The sequence below is a fragment of the Henckelia pumila genome, chromosome 1 (assembly GCF_033568475.1).
Source record: "Henckelia pumila isolate YLH828 chromosome 1, ASM3356847v2, whole genome shotgun sequence".
NCBI lineage: Eukaryota > Viridiplantae > Streptophyta > Magnoliopsida > Lamiales > Gesneriaceae > Henckelia > Henckelia pumila.
Window position 1 is genome coordinate 134,239,271 of NC_133120.1, and position 22,514 is coordinate 134,261,784.

The 22,514-nt window shown below is 37.5% G+C and overlaps 1 long non-coding RNA gene across 4 annotated transcripts; it reads left to right on the plus strand.

The window, feature by feature from the left end:
- The first annotated feature begins 19,280 nt into the window (after positions 1-19,280).
- Positions 19,281-21,661, plus strand: LOC140875986 (uncharacterized). Of its 4 annotated transcripts, none has more exons than XR_012148627.1 (4): positions 19,281-19,368; positions 20,429-20,515; positions 21,027-21,120; positions 21,368-21,661. It is a non-coding gene; the product is annotated as an uncharacterized lncRNA (long non-coding RNA). The 4 variants fall into 4 exon arrangements; XR_012148628.1 differs by having other exon boundaries at positions 19,295-19,730; XR_012148630.1 differs by having other exon boundaries at positions 19,295-19,448.
- Positions 21,662-22,514: the final 853 nt, after the last annotated feature.

The following is a 22,514-nucleotide window of genomic DNA, read 5'->3' on the forward strand; positions in this document are numbered from 1 at the left end:
AAATCTCACTATCGGTCTGTAAGTTTTTAAATGTTTTATTTGATTTATCAGGAGCATATGTTATGACTTAAGACTTTATGTTAGCAAAGTTTTAAAATACTTAGTTATGCATTGCAATTTACGTGAAGAATGTGTGGTGATGCAGTATGCCCAAGACATGTTATACGACAGGTTGTCCACAAGGAATTTCGAATTTGGGAATTTGGTTTTATTTTGTTGAAACTAAGTTTGATATTTATGATATATGTATTGTCACTTGAATTTTTGTAGTAACTTATTGATTTTAAGTTAGAATGATTTCATTGGTAAATTATTGGGTTTGTGATGATAAGAGGTAGCGAGCCTATCTAGAATTTTTTTTTTATGAAGGTATAGCGAAAAATAGAACAATAAAGGTAAATTTTGATTAAAGGTAGTAAGTTTTTGTGATAGCAATAGAATTATTGCTTGAGGCAAGAGTAGGATTCCTCGCAAAATGATTAATCGAGGGTTGTATCATTTTCTTCTTTGTGAATTTAAAATGTTACTTTATAGAGTCTAGTATATATTTTTGGGAATTAAGTTCGCATGTGTCAAATTATGCTAGTGGGTTCACAGATATCATATTGTCATTCATTTAACTATTAAGGTTTTTCCCTTGACGAAGAAGTCATGATTTTCTTGGAGATGACACTGCTACCATAAGGTTATAGTTTGATGGTTTGTGGTTTTAAGTTTGTACTCTTAATTATATGAGGTATAAATTGATGATAAGAATGTTTTGTATTAGATTCTTGAATCTTTGAGAATAAAAAATAATCGTGGAGTTAGTTTGATAAAAAATTGGGTAATCTTTGATAAGAATTAAGGGTTCGCATGGTTGGTGTTACCAAGTAAGCTGTATTGGGTTTGACATTCAAGTCACTACGTTTAAATAAATAGATTTGGAAACTTGTCAGCCTGACTTATAGATATTGTGATGACTGAATGATGAAGGTATAAATTTTTATAGGCTTGTGTAATTGGCCAGGTGTGGCATAACACTTGTTATAAAATTTTGGTTTCGATGTCAAGTGTAATATAAGCTTTAGATATGACCTAAGAGTTGACGATATATATATATATATTTTATGGAGTGAGTTCTTTTGTTAAGAGTTGAGTCGTTTGAGAATTTGAGTTGTTGGTTCTACGCACGTATGGGTATTTGAAGCACTTAGAATAATCACGAGTCAGCATAATGACTTGATATTATAACTGTTATCTCGATACTTTCGTTTTACGTTGGGGTTAATTGTATATAAGTATTTGTATGGATGTTCTTTCAATATCCTTGAGTTGTATAAACTTGAATTATTGGGTCATGTTATAGGAGTGTCTCCACCAAGATTTTTGGGATGCATGAGCAAAAAGGTACTGGTTGTGTTTTGACTGTACATGGGACCAACATGTATTACTTGTGAGCGGATTATTCAGTTTATTAGGTAATTGACTTAGTATTTTGATTTTGAGGAGTTCAGATTCCATGGACTATAAATAGAGGCAACTAGAAAATGATATGGAATTAACTATTGAATGTTATATTATTATGCTATTTAGAGATGATGACATGTAAATACTATTCGGGGAATTTCATTCCTCCAATAGGAGAATCTAAGTGACTTAAGCCTAAACTAACCACAGAATTAGAATTCATATATTTTAAGCATATTCCTGACGTTAGGAGAATTTATGTTGTGCATGACGTTTGATACTAAATTCACTTTTTGGGTTTCATGGATTTATAGCACTCGAGATTTAAGATTTTCAAGCGTTCGATAGTTGAAAGTGTAGTGGTAAATGGATAAGTTGAAGAAAATTGCGATGAATGGCAGATGTTCGACTCAAAGATGTTTAACTTGTTATAGAAGGCTAGAGTGTGGATACGTTTTACAAGTTGAATTTATTGGGGTTGATATTGTAATTATATGCTTTAATAAGTAAACTTGGGAACAAAAGTTTGGCTCACGAATGTTGGAGGATTGATAAGTAGAGTGTATAAGCATATAAAATCAGTCAAGTTTTGGCATAGTGTGATTGTTGTGTTTAGGAAAAAAATTATTAGTAAAGTTAATATTTTGTTTATCAGAGTGCGCAGCAGAAGCATGACTTTTGGGATACTAAAACTTGGGAACTAGATGGGTGATCGTGGATAGACTCACCAAATCAGATCATTTCTTGCCGGTGAGGACTACTTACTCGTTGACACAGTATGCAGAGCTTTATATCAAGGAGATTGTTAGACTGCATGGCATACCAGTGTCGATAGTATCAGACAGGGATCCGAGATTTACATCTGCTTTCTGGAAGAGTTTGCACACAGCATTGGGGACTAGATTATTATTCAGTACAGCGTTCCATCCCCAGACAGATGGTCAGTCTGAGAGAGTGATCCAGGTTCTCGAGGATCTACTGAGAGCTTGTGTCATCGACTTTCAGGGCTCTTGGGAGACTAGATTGCCGTTGGTGGAGTTTACCTATAACAACGGCTTTCAGGCATCTATAGGTATGGCTCCTTATGCAGCTTTCTACGGGTGGAGATGCAGATCTCCCGTGCATTGGGATGAGGTTGGTGAGAGGATTCTACTTGGTCCTGAGATTGTACAGCAGACTGAGGATGTTGTGATTCAGATTCGGAATCGGATGAGGACTGCTCAGAGTCGTCAGAAGAGTTATGCTGATACTCGACGATGAGATCTTGAATTTGTTGTTGGTGATCATGTGTTTCTGAAAGTATCACCTACGAAAGGGGTGATGAGATTTGGTCGAAGAGGTAAGCTGAATCCGAGGTATATTGGGACTTTTGAGATTTTGGAGAGAGTTGGCACGTTGGCCTACCGTTTGGCTTTGCCACCAGGGCTTGCGGAAGTGCACAACGTCTTCCATGTATCCATGCTACGGAGATACGTCTCGAATCCGGCACATGTGTTGGATTACGAGCCTCTAAAGTTAGCACCGGATTTAACATTTGAGGAGAGGCCGATTCGGATTTTAGCCAGGGAGGAGCGGAGACTGAGGACGCGGGTCATACCGATGGTCAAAGTCCAGTGGTTGAATCACTCCAAGGAGGAAGCCACTTGGGAGACCGAGGCAGACATGAGAACTCGCTACCCAGAGCTATTCGGGTAAGTACTTTAATTTCGAGGACGAAATTCAATTTAAGGGGGGGAGAATTGTAACACCCGAAAATTTTAAACGTAAATCCGCATGCATAATTAGGAGAAATTAATATTTAATTAAGGGTTAAATGTATTTATGTGATATTATGTGATTTATATGCATGATTTAATCTATTTTAGCATTTAACCCATAATTATGGAAATTCTAGATTTTTAAGGAATTTATTATTTTTGATCGCGTAGACGGAACCGTGGACGGACGAGATACCAAAATTCTTAGCCAAAAATATTTTATGAGTTTTATGAGCCTTAAAATAATATTATAAGGTATTTTGTCAAGAAAATTTTAGTATTTACTTATATATTTATTTAAGAATTGATTTTTGGCCAAAATAAGTCATTTTAATGACTTTTATTGATCTTTAAAAATCCTTTAATATTATATTTCGGGATTTATTATTATATATCAGATTAGTAGGTATTTTTAAAAGTTTAAAATCTTATATTTATGTTATATGATCTACCTAATTAATTTATATTAGTTATTATCCTAAATCTACCCATTATCTACTTAAATTTAAACCTAAAATTAATTCCTTTAGCAGATCAAAAACGTATCAGCCGCCTCCTATCATCATCTTCAGCCTTTCTTCACGATTTCTTCAGAAAACTCATCCTCCATAGCCGTTCCAACCTAGATCTTTGAAGATTTTGGTCCGTTCGTCGTCCCGGAGGCTCGTATACACATCAATTATCGTCCTAGAATTGTCAAGGCATGTCTAAAACTTTTATTTGGCCACCATATAAGCTATTATCCATGCATGATGTTTTTTTTGTAGAAGTTATCAGGTTCGAATATTGCAAGATATGAATTATTTGTTGCATATAGTTGTGTATTCTTGTCCATGAATCACGTTTTCTTCCTAGCATGGTGCGGTCCAGGCTGATGGCTGTTGTCAAGGGGTGTCTTAGGGTCCTCATGGTTGAGCTATGTGGTTGGTTTAGGGCTGGAAAGGTCCATGGCTGTTGTCAAGGGGTGTCTTAGGGTCCTCATGGTTGAGCTATGTGGTTGGTTTGGGGCTGGAAAGGTCCAAGTCGAAGCTGTTCAAGTTGGGTGCAACAGATCGGGCAAATTAGGATTCTGAGGAAGAAGACTTCGTTCTCCTTCCTCGAGACACCATTTTGAGTGAGGTTTGTTGGGTTTGAAAGCTTTAGATGTTTTCTAAGATTGAGAGGTGGTTTCACGGTCTTTGGTGGTAGGAAGAAATCGCACGATCAAAATATTGGGGACTGCTCAGTCTGCGCGCGAGGAGGAAGAAGGTGTCTGGTGCAGAGCTTCGTTCTCACTCCTCGAGCCATGGTTTGGTCTGATTCTTGTTGTGTTGGAACCTCCTGAATGTGAGCTATATGGTGGTGGTGGTGCCCCGGCATTTGGTGGCCGGAGGTGGCCGGACGAACGTCGGGAATGGGGACTGCCGCTGAGCCGAGAGGAATCTAGGAGAGGGAAGGGTCGGGCTTGGTTGGGGAGTGGCTGGGTCGGGTTCTTGGGTCAGGGTTGGGTCCGGGTCGGGTCAGGGGGTCATGGGTCGGGTTAGGATGGTTCGGGTCTGGGCTAGGTGGGTCGGGCTTGAGTATTTTAATTTTTAAGTATTTAGTGTTTTAATTGGTTTTTGGGCCAATTAATTAGAAATAAAATTATTTGGTCTTCCAAATGATTTTATTTGGACTTTCAAAATTATTTTTAAGTTAGCCCAATGATTTTCATGGGCTTGTGGGCCCATAGGAATTTTTGGGCCAGTCAGTGATTTTATTGGGCCAGTCCATGAATTTATATGAATTAATTAGTTAATGGGCCTAAATATTTTTATTTAAGCCCAATAATATTTAAGTATTTTATTTTAGTAAAAAAATTATAATTTTTAAAATTATTTATTTAATTATGGGCTTTAAGTTAGTTAATGGGCTTTAAGTCAGTTAAGGGGTTTAGTATAGAGACTAGTAGTCTGGACCAAACCATGAAAAATAACTAAGTCCGCAATATATATTTAATTATTTTTATGCATGAAGTTTATATTTTAAGTATAAGTATATTTATTATGAAGAATAAATTAAATATATATTACGAACAATTTTCAGTGCATGCATTCATGAAATTTTTATATGATATGATTATGATTATGTATGAGTTGAGCAAAAAAATATTTTCTTGATGGAAATTGAAGTAGTGTGACATAAGGGTGGTTATCCACCATATGATATATGATTTATGCGGTAGTTTACTACCATAGGAGGTGATTTATCATCGCCACGTACGTTGGTTTATAAGACTGATCAGTCGGCACAGATAAGCGTCACACTTACGGATAGGACCATAGACTGTTTCAAAAATACCATGCTCAATTATGTTATGTATGATGAAGAAAGATGATGTTTATGATTAAGATTTATGCTTCAGTATTTATGTTATGAAAAATATTGTCATGCATGTTCATGTATCATGTATATGTATTAGTATGATTATGTGATGCATTATTTTAAACCTTGATATTCAAGTTTAGACATGTTGATCCCCTAGGCTCACTATGCTTATATGGTGCAGGTGAGTCAGATGATATTTATATAGCTCCTACCGGTGGTGATGACGTATAAGTTCACGGAACAGTGGCCCCGTGACCGTTGCAGTTTTTATGGGATGTTTTAAGATACATTTATTTTATTATGTTGAGTTTTAAACATGGAATACTTACTATTTTGTTTCATGCATGAAACCATTTTTAAATTATTTAATTGTTTATTTTTATTTAAACTACTACGTGTAGCAGTAGCTGGTTTTAAATGTGATACATATATGTATGGGCATATATGTATAGTATATATATAAAAAAAGTTTTTTGCATTTTAAGTTTTAAGAAGGTCTAGATGTTTCAGTTCTATAGCCGGAGGAAGACGCAGACGCATAAACCAGGGAGTGTTATTTTTGTTTTCATTGTGTGTTTGTTTGTTTTGCATTTGTTCGTTGTGCATTTTGTTCATTGTTCTAAAGCATTGAGGGCAATGCTTTGGATAATTATGGGGGGGTAGATTAGTTTATTTAGGTGTTTTGTTTGTGTTGCATTTGTAATCGTTTAGTTTATTTGCATATAGTTCGTGTCAGGTTTGTTGTTGTTTTCATGTGTGTTGAGTAGGATGATGAATGAGAGCCAATGATGATATGAAATTATGATTTTTGTGGAAATTTTTTTTGTTTTTTCTCTTGATTGGACATGAGAAACTGTAGGTTGACCCATAAATATTTTTAAGCACTTATGTTAGACAAATGAATTGTAGCAAAATATTTGAGAAAGTTTCTGTCTGTTTGATCATTGCACGGTAATAGGTGTTTTGTGGAGCTTAACTGTATTCTGTGAATTTTGATGAGTCTTTTACATTGCTATTATGATCTTGGGCGCACCAAAATTTTTGAAAAAAATAATAAAAATTGAAAAAAAAATTAGTTTTGAAAAACTCAACTCCATCCGGGTCATGGACGAGGAATTGAAATCCTAATTACCACTTCCAAGGCTAAGTATACGGATACAATGGGGTTGATGCTCCATCCGGGCTGTAGACGAAGGGATTGAAATTCTAATCCTATCAAAGTTATAGCTAAGTATGCGGGTAATTTTTGGGGCTTAAGAAAGTCGGGTGCAAAATCCGGCGGTGCGTAAAAATTTCTCAAGGGAGATGTGTTTTGTTAAAAGATCATTGGAAGAAATGGACACTTGAGAGTGAAACTTGCACTGATATGTCATAGGTCACTAAGCAGTCTTGAAACGGATTATGTCTAAGTTTCATGAAACTGAAACGACATCACACACACACACGTTCGAAGGTGTATTATGAAAGGTTGAAAGCATTCGTGTTTTTAAGTAGACATAGAACTTGTAGTAGCCCGTACCCGAAATTGATGATTAAGTGTTAATCACTCCAATAAATCATGTTAGTTAAGTTAAAAATGATTAAGGAGACTTCTAATGGATTAGCGGAGACCGAAAATAGATCCATAATGATGAGAAATGGTCCGGAGGGTCAGGAAGAACGGACGCAACGTCCGGGGATCGGACGCAATGTCCAGGGATCAGACGCAATGTTCGTGCCATCAGAATGTGTCATTGCTTATGCACTTGATGGGACATCGGAAGCAACGAAGGAGAACGGAAGCAACGTTTGTCGGACGAATGGATGCAACGATGAGGAACAGACGTTCCGTTCCGTGTCTATAAATAGAGGCGCCGAGCCTCAGTTTCAGGTGCACCTTTCACCTCTTTTCTCTCAATTCCTTAGTCTTCTAGCTTAGATCTAGGGAATTCTAGGCGTCCCATTGGAAATCCGGAAGTGGCGTAGCGATCTAGGCGTCGTAGCGAAGCTGTGGCCTAGTTTTGAGGCAAGCGACAACAACGGGCTAACGACGGACGCAGATATAGATTTTGCTTTCGAAAAATATTTAGGAGTATGCAATAGCTTAGTTAAGGCTTTTAGAACACTATAATGATATTAGTATCATTTGGCAGTGTAGTGCGGATTATAAGCGTGGATCTAGAGCTGGTAGATCTTTCCTAGTATTTGAGATACGAAAGTACTGTTCGAGATATCCTAACTGAGTATGCATGTATTATGTGACTGCATGATTTATATGACATGATTATATGCTGCATACATTTGAGCTATCCCTTTTTGAGATGTCTGTTAGTAGGGTTTTACCCTATCTTGTTAGTGGATGGATTTCCATCGATTTGGGTCCGGAGTATCCACTGGTTTTCTGTATGTGAGCCACCTCTTGAAGCGACGACATAGCGTGCTACATACCAGGGCCCGGTCTGTCTTTGTTATCTGATCCTTGGCCTCTAGTCAGTAGGAGGTACACTTGCATGCATGTATACTCATACTCTCGTGCTGAGCGTTTTATGCTCACGTGTACTCTGTGTTTTTGGACACCCTATTCCATGGGGCAGGTTTGTGATTGGATGAGGCGGGTGGATCCAAGAGGGGCTAGGCAGTGGATTGGGCTGGAGCTTCGCCTAGGGTTTTTATCTTATTGTATTTGGGTTGATACAATATTCGATTTGGTTGTATAATTATTTGGTATTTGCAGATTCCTTGCCTTGGGATTATATAATATTTATTGCTTCCGCAGTTTATTTCTGATTATTGTTTAAATTAAGTTATCGCATGCCTAAGTTTTTGATTAGTATGTGATCTCGGTAAGGGTCACTACATTTATGGTATCAGAGCATGCATATTATTCTTGGGATTTAGATTCTGCATAAAATAACCGTGAGGTAATTTTGTAGATGGCAGATCGCGATGATCAGAGTAGCCATTGCAGTATAGGTGGATGTTGGGGCGATTCTAACCGGGAGCGTCGTCGGGAACGCCATCATCGTCATCAGGATGAGAACCATTTCAGTGTGCGTCGGTTCTTACAAATGGGTCCTAAGACCTTGGTTGGAGGCGAGACTCTGGAGGATGCGGAGAACTGGTTAGATCGCATGGAGATGACTTTTCAGACATTCCACTATACTGACGAGCAGAAGATGGAGACGCTTGGTTATCTTCTGGATGGGCGAGCCCGTAGGTGGTGGAGGTTCACTTCTGCACCGTTCATTGCGGCAAGAGGAGTGGCCACTTGGGCTGTGTTCCGCACAGCTTTTCTGAAGCTGTATTTTTCTCCTGCACTCCGTCAGACGAAGGCGGGTGAATTACTGAGCTTGCGTCAGGGATCTATGTCTATTGAGGAGTATCAGCAGAAGTTCTTTGATTTGTTGTCTTATTGCCCCGAGATTGCTGATAGTTCTGAGATTAAGTACAATCTGTTCCTTCAGGGCCTTAACCCGAAGATTCATGACCATGTGGCGGATGGTGATGATATGTCCTACGAGGGTTTGGTGAGCCGTTGTCACCAGGCGGAGGATAGAATTCGGCGTAACAGATCTTTCTCTCAGTCTAGGCCTACGAGTTCTTTGGGTCCTCATGCTCAGTCTTTCAAGATGTCCGGATCTACTTCTTCTTCCTCTGGTTCCGGTGGTGTTGTCCGTTTTGGGAAGAAGGAGAAGTGCGACCATTGTGGGAAGAACCATCCGTCAGACAAATGCCGTAGAGCTTCTAGAGCATGTTTCCTTTGTGGAGAGGTTAGTCATCTCCGGAGGGATTGTCCATTAGCTGGGGGAGGCGGTTCTGGTTCTGGTTCAGGATCTGGTTCTCAGGCCACCGTTCAGCAGAGGTCGCAGGGACAGTCTGCTGGGAGTTCTCACTTGAAGCCGCGAGCTTCTGGCCAGGTGTTTGCCTTGAGGCATGATCAGGAAGTGGAGAAGAATGAGAAGGTCATCGCAGGTACTTTTCTGTTATATGGCATACCTGCTCTTGTACTTATTGACACTGGTGCATCTCATTCCTTCATTTCTGCATGTTTTGTTAAGAGGCATAAGTTACCATGCATTTCACTAGACATAGTCGTTTCTGTTTCTACTCCAATGGGTCAATCTGCTTTGGCTAAGCGTCTAGTGATGAGTTGCCCTTTAGAGTTCAAAGGGAACATTCTGATAGCGAATCTCATGGTTCTTGCGATGGATGATTTCGATTTTATTCTGGGGATTGACATGTTGACAATCTATCGAGCTTCAGTGGACTGCTATTAGAGATTACTACACTTTCATCCAAATGGGAGTGATGGCTGGTTTTTCTATGGTGAGGGAGCGCGATCCCCAATGCCATTGGTATCAGCTTTGAGAGCCTGTCGAGCTCTAGAGTCTGGCGGGGAAGGTTACCTCATCTATGCAGTTGATTTGTCCACTGAGAGCATTGGGATAGAGAGTATTTCGATTGTGAATGAATTCCCAGATGTATTTCCTGATGAGATTCCGGGTTTTCCTCCTGTTAGGGACGAGTTTGGCATAGAGTTGATGTCAGGTAATTCTCCTATTTCTCGAGCACCGTATCATTTGGCTCCGTCAGAGATGCGAGAATTGAAGAATCAGTTACATGATCTTTTGTAAAAGGGGTACATTCATCCTAGTGTATCTCCTTGGGGAGCTTCTGTTCTCTTTGTCAAGAAGAAGGATGGGTCTATGCGGCTATGCATTGACTATCGGCAGCTGAACCGAGTTACTTTGAAGAACAAGTATCCTTTGCCTCGTATTGATGATTTGTTTGATCAGCTGCAGGGTACTTCGGTTTACTCCAAGATTGACTTGAGATCTGGGTATCATCAGATGAGAGTCCGAGATCAGGACATAGCCAAGACTGCATTCCGTACTCGCTTTGGGCATTACAAGTTTCTAGTGATGCCATTTGGATTGACTAATGCACCGGCTATATTTATGGATCTGATGAACCGTGTCTTCAGGGATTATTTGGACAAGTTTGTCGTGGTCTTTATTGACGATATTTTGGTGTAATGCGGACAAGCATGTTTCTCTCTTACGGTTGGTACTGCAGACTCTTCGGGATGAGCAATTGTACACCAAACTGAGCAAGTGTGAGTTCTGGATGGATCGAGTGGTCTTTCTTGGCCATATCATATCCAGGGAGGGGATTTCTGTTGATCCGAGCAAGATTGAAGCTGTGCTTAATTGGTCGCGTCCGACGACGATTGCTGAGATCCGTAGTTTTCTGGGTCTAGTAGGATATTATCGTCGCTTCATTCTGAACTTCTCACAGCTAGCTCGACCTTTGACGCAGCTTACCCGCAAGGGTGTTGATTTTGAGTGGTCCTCCGAGCGCGAGGAGAATTTTTGTGAGCTTCGACGGCAGTTGACTTCTGCGCTGGTGTTGGCATTACCATCAGGATCTGGAGGGTATGTGGTGTACACAGATGCTTATCTTTAGGGGTTAGGTTGTGTTTTGGCTCAGAATGAGCATGTGATTGCATACGCTTCTAGACAGTTGAAGTTACACGAAGACAATTATCCAGTTCATGATTTGGAGTTGGCAGCTATTGTGTTCGCTTGGAAGATCTGGCGTCATTATCTGTATGACAATAAATTTGAGATCTTCACCGACCATAAGAGTCTCAAGTACTTGTTCAATCAGGTGGAATTTAACATGAGGCAGAGACGTTGGATGGACTTGCTTAAGGACTATGATTGCGAGATTAAGTACCATCCGGGAGCTGCTAATCTCACCGTTGATGCCTTGAGTCGCAAGGTGCGACTATCCGCACTTCAGACTTGTTCGATGTCTAGTGCGATTGGGGAGTGTTGTTCTTCAGGGTATACCTTCAAGCACAAGAAAGGTATGCAGAGTATCCAGATGTTTGCGATATTATCTGAGCCAGCTTTGTATTCGTGGATTCGGGATGCTCAGATGTCTAATTCGAAGACCGAGAATTTGGATCGTCTAGCCAACGAGGGTAGTACGTCTGGATTTCACTATCAGTCAGATGGATTTCTGTGTTTGTCTGGTAGGCTTGTGATTCCGGAGGATGAAGAGTTGCGAGAGGAAATATTGTCTCAGGCACATCACACTAAGTTTAGTATTCATCAGGGGAGCAACAAGATGTACAAGGATCTACGTACTCGGTTCTGGTGGAAGGGAATGAAACGCAACGTGTATCAGTATGTTTCGAGATGCTTGGTTGGCCAGAAGGTCAAGGCAGAACACCGACGACCTGGAGGTTTGCTTCACACTCTGCCTATTCTTAAGTGGAAATGAGATCTTATCACGATGGATTTTGTGACCCATTTGCCGCTATCCTTGAGGAATTGTGATGCTATCTAGGTTGTGGTGGACCGACTCACCAAATAAGCGCATTTCATTGCCTATAGCCGAGAGGACTCTGTGGATCGTATGACAGGATTGTACATTCAGGAGATTGTTCGACTTCATGGAGTGCCTGTGAGCATTGTCAGCGATCGAGACCCCAGGTTTACTTCTAGGTTCTGGGGGAGTTTTCAGCGTGCGATGGGCACTAATCTTAGTTTGAGTACTGCCTATCACCCGGAGACTGATGGACAGTCAGAGCGTACTATCTGTACTCTAGAGGATATGCTTCGAGCTTGCACTATGGATTTTGGTTCAGCCTAACAGGATCATTTGCCATTGATTGAGTTCGCGTACAATAACAGCTATCATTCTAGCATTGGGATGGCACCTTTCGAGGCATTGTACGAGCGATGTTGTCGTACTCCACTCTTCTGGGAATAAGTGGGGGAGAGACAGGCTGAGGGACCGGAGTTAGTCCAGCAGACATCAGATGTTGTTGATCAGATCAAGAAACGGATTAAGACTGCATAGGATCATCAGGCCAGCTATGCTAATACCAAGCGTAGGCCTTTGCAGTTTGATGTTGGGGAGAAAGTGTTTCTGAGGGTTTCACCTTTCCGCAGAATTCTCAGATTTGGCCTCAAGGATAAGTTGTCTCCTAGATTTATTAGCCCGTTTGAGATCTTGGAGAGCATTGGCAATTTAGCGTACCGTCTAGCCTTGCCACCGTATCTGTCTAGTATTCACGACGTGTTCCATGTATCTCTGTTGCGACGGTATGTGGCAGATCAGTCTCATATTATGCAGCCGTCTGAAGTTCGGGTGGATACAAATTTGACTTATGTAGAGAGACCTATTCATATCTTGGATCGTAAGGATAAGGTCTTGCGTAATAAAGTTATTCCTTTGGTTTTAGTTCAGTGGCAGCGCCGAGGCACTGAGGAGGCCAATTGGGAGCTGGAAAACAGGATGCGTTCAGAAAATCCTGAGTTATTTTGATTTTGTTTTCGAGTTGTATTAAGTTGTGAACTCTGTAAACGTGTAATATGAATAAATATGTTTTTACACGTTGTTTCGAATTCAGTACTTAAGATCTGATTTCGAGGACGAAATATCTTAAGTGGGGGAGAATGTAGTAGCCCGTACCCAAAATTGATGATTAAGTGTTAATCACTCCAATAAATCATGTTAGTTAAGTTAAACATGATTAAAGAGACTTCTAATGGATTAACGGAGTCCGGAAATAGACCCAGAATGATCAGAAACTTTACGGAGGGTCAGGAGGAACGAACGTAACGTCCGGGGATCTGATGCAACGTTCATGCAATCATAATGCGTCATTGCTTACGCACTTGATGGGACATCGAAAGCAACAAAGGAGAAAGGAAGCAACGTTCGTCGGACGAACGGACATAACGATGAGGTACGGACGTTCCGTTTCGTGTCTATAAATAGAGGTGCCGAGCCTCAGTTTCAGATGCACCTTTCACTTCTTTTCTCTCGATTCCTTAGTCTTCTAGCTTAGATCTAGGGAATTCTAGGCGTCCCATTGGAAATCCGAAAGTGACGTAGCGATCCAGGCGTCATAGCAAAGCTGTGGCCTAGTTTTGAGGCAAGTGACAACAACGGGCTAACGACGGACGCAGGTATAGATTTTGCTTTCTAAAAATATTTATGAGTATGCAATAGCTTAGTTAAGGCTTTTAGAGCACTATAATTATATTAGTATCATTTGGCAGTGTAGTGCAGATTATAGGCGTGGATCTAGAGCTGGTAGAGCTTGCCTAATATTTGTGATATGAAAGTACTGTTCGAGATATCTTGACTGAGTATGCATGTAATATGTGACTGCATGATTTATATGACATGATTATATCCTGCATACATTTGCATATTGAGCTATCTCTTTTTGAGATGTCTGTTATTTCAACCAAGATGACGTGATTGGGCCGAACAAACTCATGTAGAAAACTTGAATGTTTATTTGGGATTTTTCAGACTTGATTTTATTTTATTGATTGTTAGATAGTCTGATCAACTGTTTGCTTGCATGTTAATCGGTTCTAAGTCGACAGATGAGGGATTGATTTTGATCACTTTAATAATCAACACATGGTAAAACCAATTATAAATAGAATTCGGTTTCAGTGTGTGGTTTTATGTGAAAACTGAATTTTCACAAATATTTAATGCATTCAAATTTGATTAGAATTACGAAAAATTAATCCGTTGATATTTGAGTAGGTTTGATTGTTCTAGAAATAGACCTTTGAATAAGTTAGGAGAATTCTCGTAATCTAAGATTAATTTTGAGTCCTGAATCGGCTACATGTTACATGATTTGTTCGGTACCTGCGTGTGTCTTGGTTGTCTCAATTTAATTATATTTATCTTTCAGTTATTTTAATTCTTATTATTTTTAGTAATTAAATTTTTATTTAATTCGTTGCATTCTTATTTATTATTTTTTTTCTAGATTAAGTAAAATAATTAATTCTTGATATTGACTACAGTCCCTGTGGGATCGATACTTGGACTCTCTGTCCACTTACTATTACTTGACCGAGTGCACTTGATAGATAACCGAATTAAGTGGTCACTTGTCTATATCATCATAGTCTTGGGCTTGGCCTCCGTCATAATGGTAGCTCCCAATGTCAGATCATATAACAATGGTGTATGGCTGAACGAACCTAGCTAGTGGAACAGCTATCTCGAAGAAGATACAGGCTTAACATAAAATATGCAAATTCAATATATATATATATATATATATATATATATATATATATATATATATAAATATATAAACATGTATTTGTGGCACATAAATGCAACATATAAGCATGTATAATCGTTGAATATCTCATCTCAGTTAGTACTTGCATACCTCTACTAGACAGATTTACAGTCAGGGTCTAGGATCCAAACTACATCCAATTGATTATCATATCACTAACACTAATATAAAAGCTTCAACTAAGCTAATAAATACTCTAAATAACTCTTAGAGATCTCGAACTATACATGCGTCTGTCGTCAGCCGCTGATATCAAAGGTCCCAACTCTTAGGCACAGCTTTGATACGACCCCGGAAGCACCTCGCTATCTCCTGGCCCTCGAGTATATGGCTCAAACAATCAAAATTATACACTAAAACACTAAATGTGAGGATTTATTGGCCTATTTATAGATGGAGTTCAGAAGTTCCGATCCTTGGTTCGGAAGGACTGAATCTGCAAGTCTTGACACGTCTCTAGATATTTGTCTTTCGAATCTTTGATCTACACTTCGAAATTTCCGATCATGTTCAGATGACACAATCAATACTTCGAACCTTTCAAACTCACATGCAACACTCTTTGATACCTAGCAATCAACATGGCGAAACTCTGATCGGCTGTTCCAATCTATGTTTGGAAGATCCGATCTCTCTAGTGCCTCCAAACTTTCTTCCGATCAATTCGGTGTTTCCAAACTACACTTCGGAGGGTCCGAAGCTTGTTTATTTAGTTCTGAACTCGATTAAACACTTGATTTACTTAATTAATAACCCCTTAATCATGTCTAATATTTTATTAAATTTTAAATGATAATTGGATCACTACATTCTCTCCTACTAAGAGATTTCGTCCTTGAAATCCGATACGATCATGGATAGCTCTCGAAGTTATCAAGCTAAGAAGAAATGAGATCCTCTAGATTTACCGCAAGGATCATTAAATAAGGGGCGAAATAAAAAGTTTAAGGAGGCACTTCAAGAGAATGACAATTTGAAAAATTAAAAACATTGAAAGATTAAGTCTGGAAGCTCAAATTATTGGGCTTGATTATTATTTAATTTAGTTAAAGACTTATTTTTGCTGTTTTAAGAGCCTCAATTAAGGGTATTTAATTTAGTTTTAGGGTTTATTTTATTAGTATTTGATATAGGCCAAGATTTAACATATTTAAAGCCCTTATAATTACTTTATATAGGTTTTCTAGTGTAACTATGCATTATAGACGAGATTTCAAGTTCAAGAAATCCAAGAAGATCAAAGTCCAAGAAGATGAAGAACATCACATCCTTTGGATTCTATTCCAACTAGGAAACTTATAATCTAATTCTACTAGTTGTGAAGACCCGAAATCTTCTCCCAATTTCAATCTCAAGATATTAGCTGAAAAATCAGCACAGGGATCCAGTCAGTTAGCCATCAGATTTCCCCCCTTCAATTCGAAATCAAAGCAGATTTCTTGGAGATTGTTTTGTTTAGATTTGATACTGATCTCCGCAACAAACCAGTCGATATCCAAGCCTCAAATTTCGTTCCCCTCTCCTATATAAACCCCAAGACCCCTTCACAATTTTTCACACCATTATAGCAAGCAAGTTTTCAAAAATCCTTAGGCTGCTAGATTCGAAATTCTCCAAGGCGTGGTGCTGCAAAAGTTCGAAGTACGCTAGACGATACTCTGCTGAAGTCGTCCAAAGTCAGTAAGACTTTCTACCTTCCGTACCTTTTTCTTAGAAAATTTAATGGATAAACTCACTAATCTGTCAACTCTTTTTTCCATAATTTCGAATGTTAGAGCAAGGAGTGAACTGCCTAGGTTTCAAAAATCAGTGGGCTGATTTTCGAAAGTTCTGTACAAAACTCAACTATCCTCGTTTGATTCAAGAACAACATCGGTAAGTGGGCTTATACATTTATTTAAAATTTATATACGTTTTAAAGATTCGATCGTCATAATATGTTTAAAACTTGCTATGAATTCTGTTACATGTATGAACTTGAATATTTTAAGACACTGCTTAGACTCGAGTTATTGAGTGGAAAGGGAATTTCTGAACTATGTTTTTTATGACCCTGATACGGTGGGTAACAATAACCGTTCTATGACCTCACCCCTTAAAGGGATTACATATAGGGGACTGATCAGTTAGCCACAAGTAAAGAGAGGATTTGTAGTGTTTTTGTCAAAATGTTATGAATTATGATATGCCATACTATGATGAGTTTTTGTTCAATCATTTTTGTATATATGTATATGATCGATCGGCCCCCACTTGCTGAGTGTTTCCCAAAACACTTACCCCCTTACTTTTCCCTTCCAGATATCGAAGAAGACTTAGATGAGAAAGAGCAGGACATGTTCTGGGGTTGGTAACAAGGAAGACAGTGAAATTCTATTTCTGTTCGATTATTCTGGATTTATTTTGGGTTTCAGTACTCTGATTTATTTTGTGTAATAAACGCTTCTGCATGTTTCGCTAGTATTTTTGAATTCATATTTTGCATAAGTTTTTCTGTTGGGTTGTAAGACATTTGATTTTGGAATTTTTATGAAAAAAACTGGTTCGGTATAGACTGTACTGCAAGGCTTGTAGTTTCGATTTTTTTTAAATTTGTAACAACGCCGGTGACACGTCTCGGACACGGGGCGTGACACTAGTAGAATTATTTTTGTTATATTTTAGTATTATAAATGTGTAATACTACGAAAACACATTAAATAATTATTCATAATTCAGATTATTCATGATATTTATCAAAATTCTCTCTATAATTTTATTAAAGCTTTTTGTTTTGTTAAAAATCAAACTTATCAAAGTTTAACACTTTGTGGCATTTGTCGATTGTTTTTTTTTTTATCATGGATTGTCAAAGACACGTTTTGGAATGTTCCTTTGAATTTCAATTGTATATCTTGTGTTTATTTGTTACTAAAATTTATAGTTTAGGGGTGAATGTCACAAATCAGTTACTTTTCAAGATCGGGAAAACACTTTGAATCTATTAGTTATTGAATTGAGGGAAATTTTCTTCAATAATCGTGTTTGTTATTCATGTCATTAAGGATTCATATCATTTGGTATCAGAGCACGGTTCCTTTGATTCAAGTAAGTCGTATCATATCTTTTGATATTTGTTTTTCGTTTCTCGTTCTTCGTTTTTGTATCATTTGGTATCAAGAGCAAAGGTTTTGAGACAAGTAGAGGTGTCAAAACGGTCTAGGTCTTTCAGATTGGCCCACCCCGCCCCGCCCCGCCTAGTGGTGGGTTGGGGTGGGTTGCGGGTTGGCCCGCCAAAATCCGCCAAATTACACTTAGGCCCGCTTGGTTGGCCCGCCCGTCACTTAAAATAAGCGTGTTGGGTTGGTGTTTTCCCAACCCGCATAAAAGAGGGTCGGCCCGCCCCCCTAATGGTGGGTTACGACGGGTTTTGGGATGGCCCGCCCCGCTGGTCCGTTTTGACATCTCTAGAGACAAGTAAGTTATAGTTTCAACATCTTTGATTTTTACTCGTTCTCCGTTCTTCGTTCTTCGTTTGAGTTTATTTCCTGTTGACTTCTACGTCGTTTCTTTCTATCTTGTTGCCCAAGTTTTGTTGTTCCTTGTGCTACAAATTATCAAAAAAAAATTTAAAATTAAAAAAAAAGTCGGTCGAAAAAAGGAGAACGAAAGTAGAAGCAGAAAAAAACTTGTGGTCAATTTCTTTTGTCTCTGTTCATCCTTTGGTGTCAAGTCTATTTCAATTTTTATAGTCACTTTGCTTGTTTTTCTGCGGTCTACGAGGGTCAATTTTCCAGTGTCTACAAGTTTATACTTATGATTTTGATACACATAAACACAAAGCATAAACTATTCCATATTTGAGTGAAAAAGAAAAGAGAGTGTGAGTGATTTTTTTAGAGACTTGTGAGGATTTTGGTGAGAAAATTTTTATTCACTACAAGAAAAAATGCCTATGGTGACACTTTTATGTGGAAATTTTTTAAAAAATGTCGTTAATAGAACTTTATAGTGACACTTATGAAAAACTCTTAATTAAAAAAAAAAATATACTTATTAGACTACTTGTGATGACATTTTTAATAATGTCACTTTTGTTTTTGGAGGAACTCATTTGTTTTCCCTCCCAATTTTTTAATTTACCCTTATTTTAATCATTTTATAATACGACTGTGTTTACTTGGGGTGATTATCATATGATAAGACTATTAATAATAATTCATCACATGTTTACTTAAAAATTAACAAAAATTCATAAACTAAGGCCCGTTAATAATAAGATTTGAGCATGATTTGTAATCCTCAATTTCATTAAGGATAAATAATCTATGGCTTGTATAAATGGAAAGAAAATTAGAAAACTCCAAATATACCCTTCTTTATAATCTTTTCTATTATATTTAAAGGGCAAAATTGTGAATTTTTGTTTAATCACAATTCTAATCACAATTGTAATCAATCACATTAAACAAGTTATTATTTATCCATAACACTCTATATCACATCTAATTAGTTTACGAATCACCTTATAAATTATATCTTCACAATCCTATCAACATAAGTAAACGCAGTCTACATATATTCATATACAAATACATATGCTATTATTATATCATATCAAATTAAAGAAAAGAAAGTGAGAACCACCGGGTCCAAACCCGTTGCCCCCTCTACTCTCACCATTCTTGAACGCCGAAACGCCGCCCACTTCTGTCGGTAATTCAAATTGTTTTAGGGGTTTGGTTGGTCGCAATCTAAGCTTTCTTTCAAACCTTTAATCGAAGATTTTGAGTAAAGTTTTGTCCGGATCAAAACTGTCCGGCAAGCTGCTGTTTGAGCGTTGTTTCTGTAGCATTTGTTCATCGATTTCTGTCATTTTCGGATACTTAGAGGCTGTATATAATCTCAATACAAAGTTTAACTAGCCCCTATTCCTCTAGATCTTTCCAGTAACTTTCAGCCAAGATTTTCTGAGGAGAAGCTGTTGTTCGGTTTCCATCTTACTTTTGTCTTTGAGTTGGGATGATTTTAAGATCCATTCTAGACTTTAATTCGAGTTTCATGTGGGTTTTCTTGAGGTACAGGCATACAATAGGCTGTCTAAAAATGGATTTTAACCCGCTTTGATTTAATTCATTTTCTTTATATTTATCACACAAGTATCTGGGTGGTTACTCATAATGGATTTGGAAAAGACTCTGGTGCCCAATGTCAAATTCTTGGAGAGCTGTGGTATTCTCATGAAGCAGATTGTTAATCATATCTGATTTTGTTCCAAGATTAAATTTTCATAAAACTGAAGTTTTAAGGAAATGTGTTGATAACGTTGATGAAATGGGAGTTAGTAGGAACTCTAAAAGTTTTATTTATGTTGTTAATTATATATACTTTATTCTTCTAGTCTTGGACTGCTTTGCACAATATCAAATGCTCAATTTTCCAATAGATTTGTTGCCCCTTATTTTGAAGAATTGCGACAAGTATATATAGACGAACCCAGTGTTAAAGATAAAATAAACATGAAACAATTATCATCTTTGTGGGGAAAATCAAGATGAGATCTTGGCTGGTATTGCTCGAGACAGTTTCAATGCCTGTTGTGGGAACTGATTGAACCTAATAGGTTCCTTGGTTTTCCATAGCTTGGCTTGCATCTCTCATATATTACCTAGTCATTCATAATAGGATTTGCTGAATAACTTCTTAGTTTTTTTATTAGCAGTAATATAGCGTGGGAGCAACATTGCTAAGTGGGTGTCTTCATTTATGTTCATAGGTTTTTGCAGATCTGTCAGTTGATCCATATCAGATTCTAATGGTCATTGTTGTCACTGCTTTGTGGGATATCGGATACGAAATTGAGGTGATTTACTTGTGGCTTTTTAACATGAAATTGAGCTTATTTTTTATTGTGTTATTCTTGCAATTCATTCAAGGGGAGACATGACAGTTCTCTGTTCTGGCTGAGCTTCTGGGAGTTTTATCTCGTGGTTTCTGATTGTATCATTTCTTTCTTCTCTTCTGGTTTTCTATGGACTGTACTGTTCTGTATTTGATTGTGGTTTTTTTATTCAAAATTTAATTGTTTTATGAGGAAGATGGACTGCAGATGTCCAACATGTTTGCATGCCAATTGTATGAACACATGACAAGTGTACATGTGGTGACATGTAACTGTATTCAAAGTTGTGTATTGTCATTTATTCAAATATTTATCTACATTTTGATGTGATCTCTTGTAGTATTATTGTTGAAGGCTCAAAGAAAATTTTTATCAGAATTTTATGTTTATTTCTTTACATGAAGCAAGTGATGGTGTTTAAAACCCAAGGTACATAATTTGGTTAAGATATATTTATATTTTGTATTTTCAGGTATTCTCACTAGAAGATGGTCTTGTACATGCTATTTGGAGAGACCAAGGACTTCCTCGCAGTGTTACCTCACCAGATGAGAATGCGAAGCTTGGTATAAATTGGCTAAATTATGCACTGCATTTTTGGTTTTAAGATAGACGTATTCATATTAATTTTGTGCTTCAGTTGTTAAATATGTTTGAGTAGTAAGTATTTAATTGCCAATGGAACTGATATTGGCTCAGACCTATAGATCTTTAAGCTTATATGCCCAAGAAACAAAAAAAAAAAGTTGTTTTGAGGAGCAAGGGAATTAAACGATGAGATAATATGTATTCTGATTTAATCCTTCTTTGCAGCTACGATTGGTACTTGTGAATTATCTGAAATCTGTCTACATTGTATCTTGGTTGGAGGCTCGATTTGATCAAAATTTCAAAGAGATTAAGCCAAGCTTGTGGTCAAATGAATTTCATAATAGCAATTGTCCAGATGATGAAGGATGTTCTGAAGAAAAATGTTGGCTTCTCTTGTTATTATTAAGTCATTTGATTTTAATGTACTTAGTTTGTTGATGCATTTTAAAAGGTAACTTGATGATACATTATGAGAAGGTTTGTATGAATTCTATGTATCCAAACATTGGTTGTTAATAAATGTTTTTTTGACTAAGTACTTTGATAAATATCAATAATTTATGATTTTTATTTTGAGTTGTTTTTAATATTAAATTTGTGATGTATTTAAAAATTATTAATAGATTATAAATATCCTAAAAAATGGTAATGCATTTATATTATATGAAAAGATGACATTTATAAGTGTCATTACAAATCTTATAGTGCATTTATATTATATGAAAAGATGACATTTATAAATGTCATTACAAATATTATGGTGACACTTTTTTGTCACTATAACAATTATTCATAACATTGGTGGTGTGACTATTTTTATGTTATAGTGACATTAGGAAATGTCATAAAGTTTTATTCGACATCACTATAGAGGACATTTTTACTTGATGTCACTATATCAAAAGTGCCAGGATAAGTAATATGTCGTGACACTTTTAAATGTCATTAAAGCATACATTCTTGTAGTGATTGCTAACCTTTTCTTGCAAGTACGATATCTAATAGAAAATCTCATAAAGAAATTGGGGATAGTTCGAACCACGGAATTTCCGAGGTTCAAATGGAAGCATTGATGGATCGTATGACTAAGGCGATGAGGGCATCATTTGAACCATTATATAATAAGGTGAGTAAATTGGATAAACCATCTAGTTCTCTAGTTCAATTAAACCCAAAAAAGGTTTTTGAGGGTCAATTAGAATTTCATAGAGTGAGTGATATGGCAAGAAGAAATAGTGGACAAAAGAGTGAGATGGTCTTGAGAAATAAAAATGAGGGAAAAAAAAAATGAGAGGAAAGGGGCCAAGAAAAATATATACATGGCCCAAAATAGTGAGATAAAAAAGGCTTTGAAATTGAATATACACCT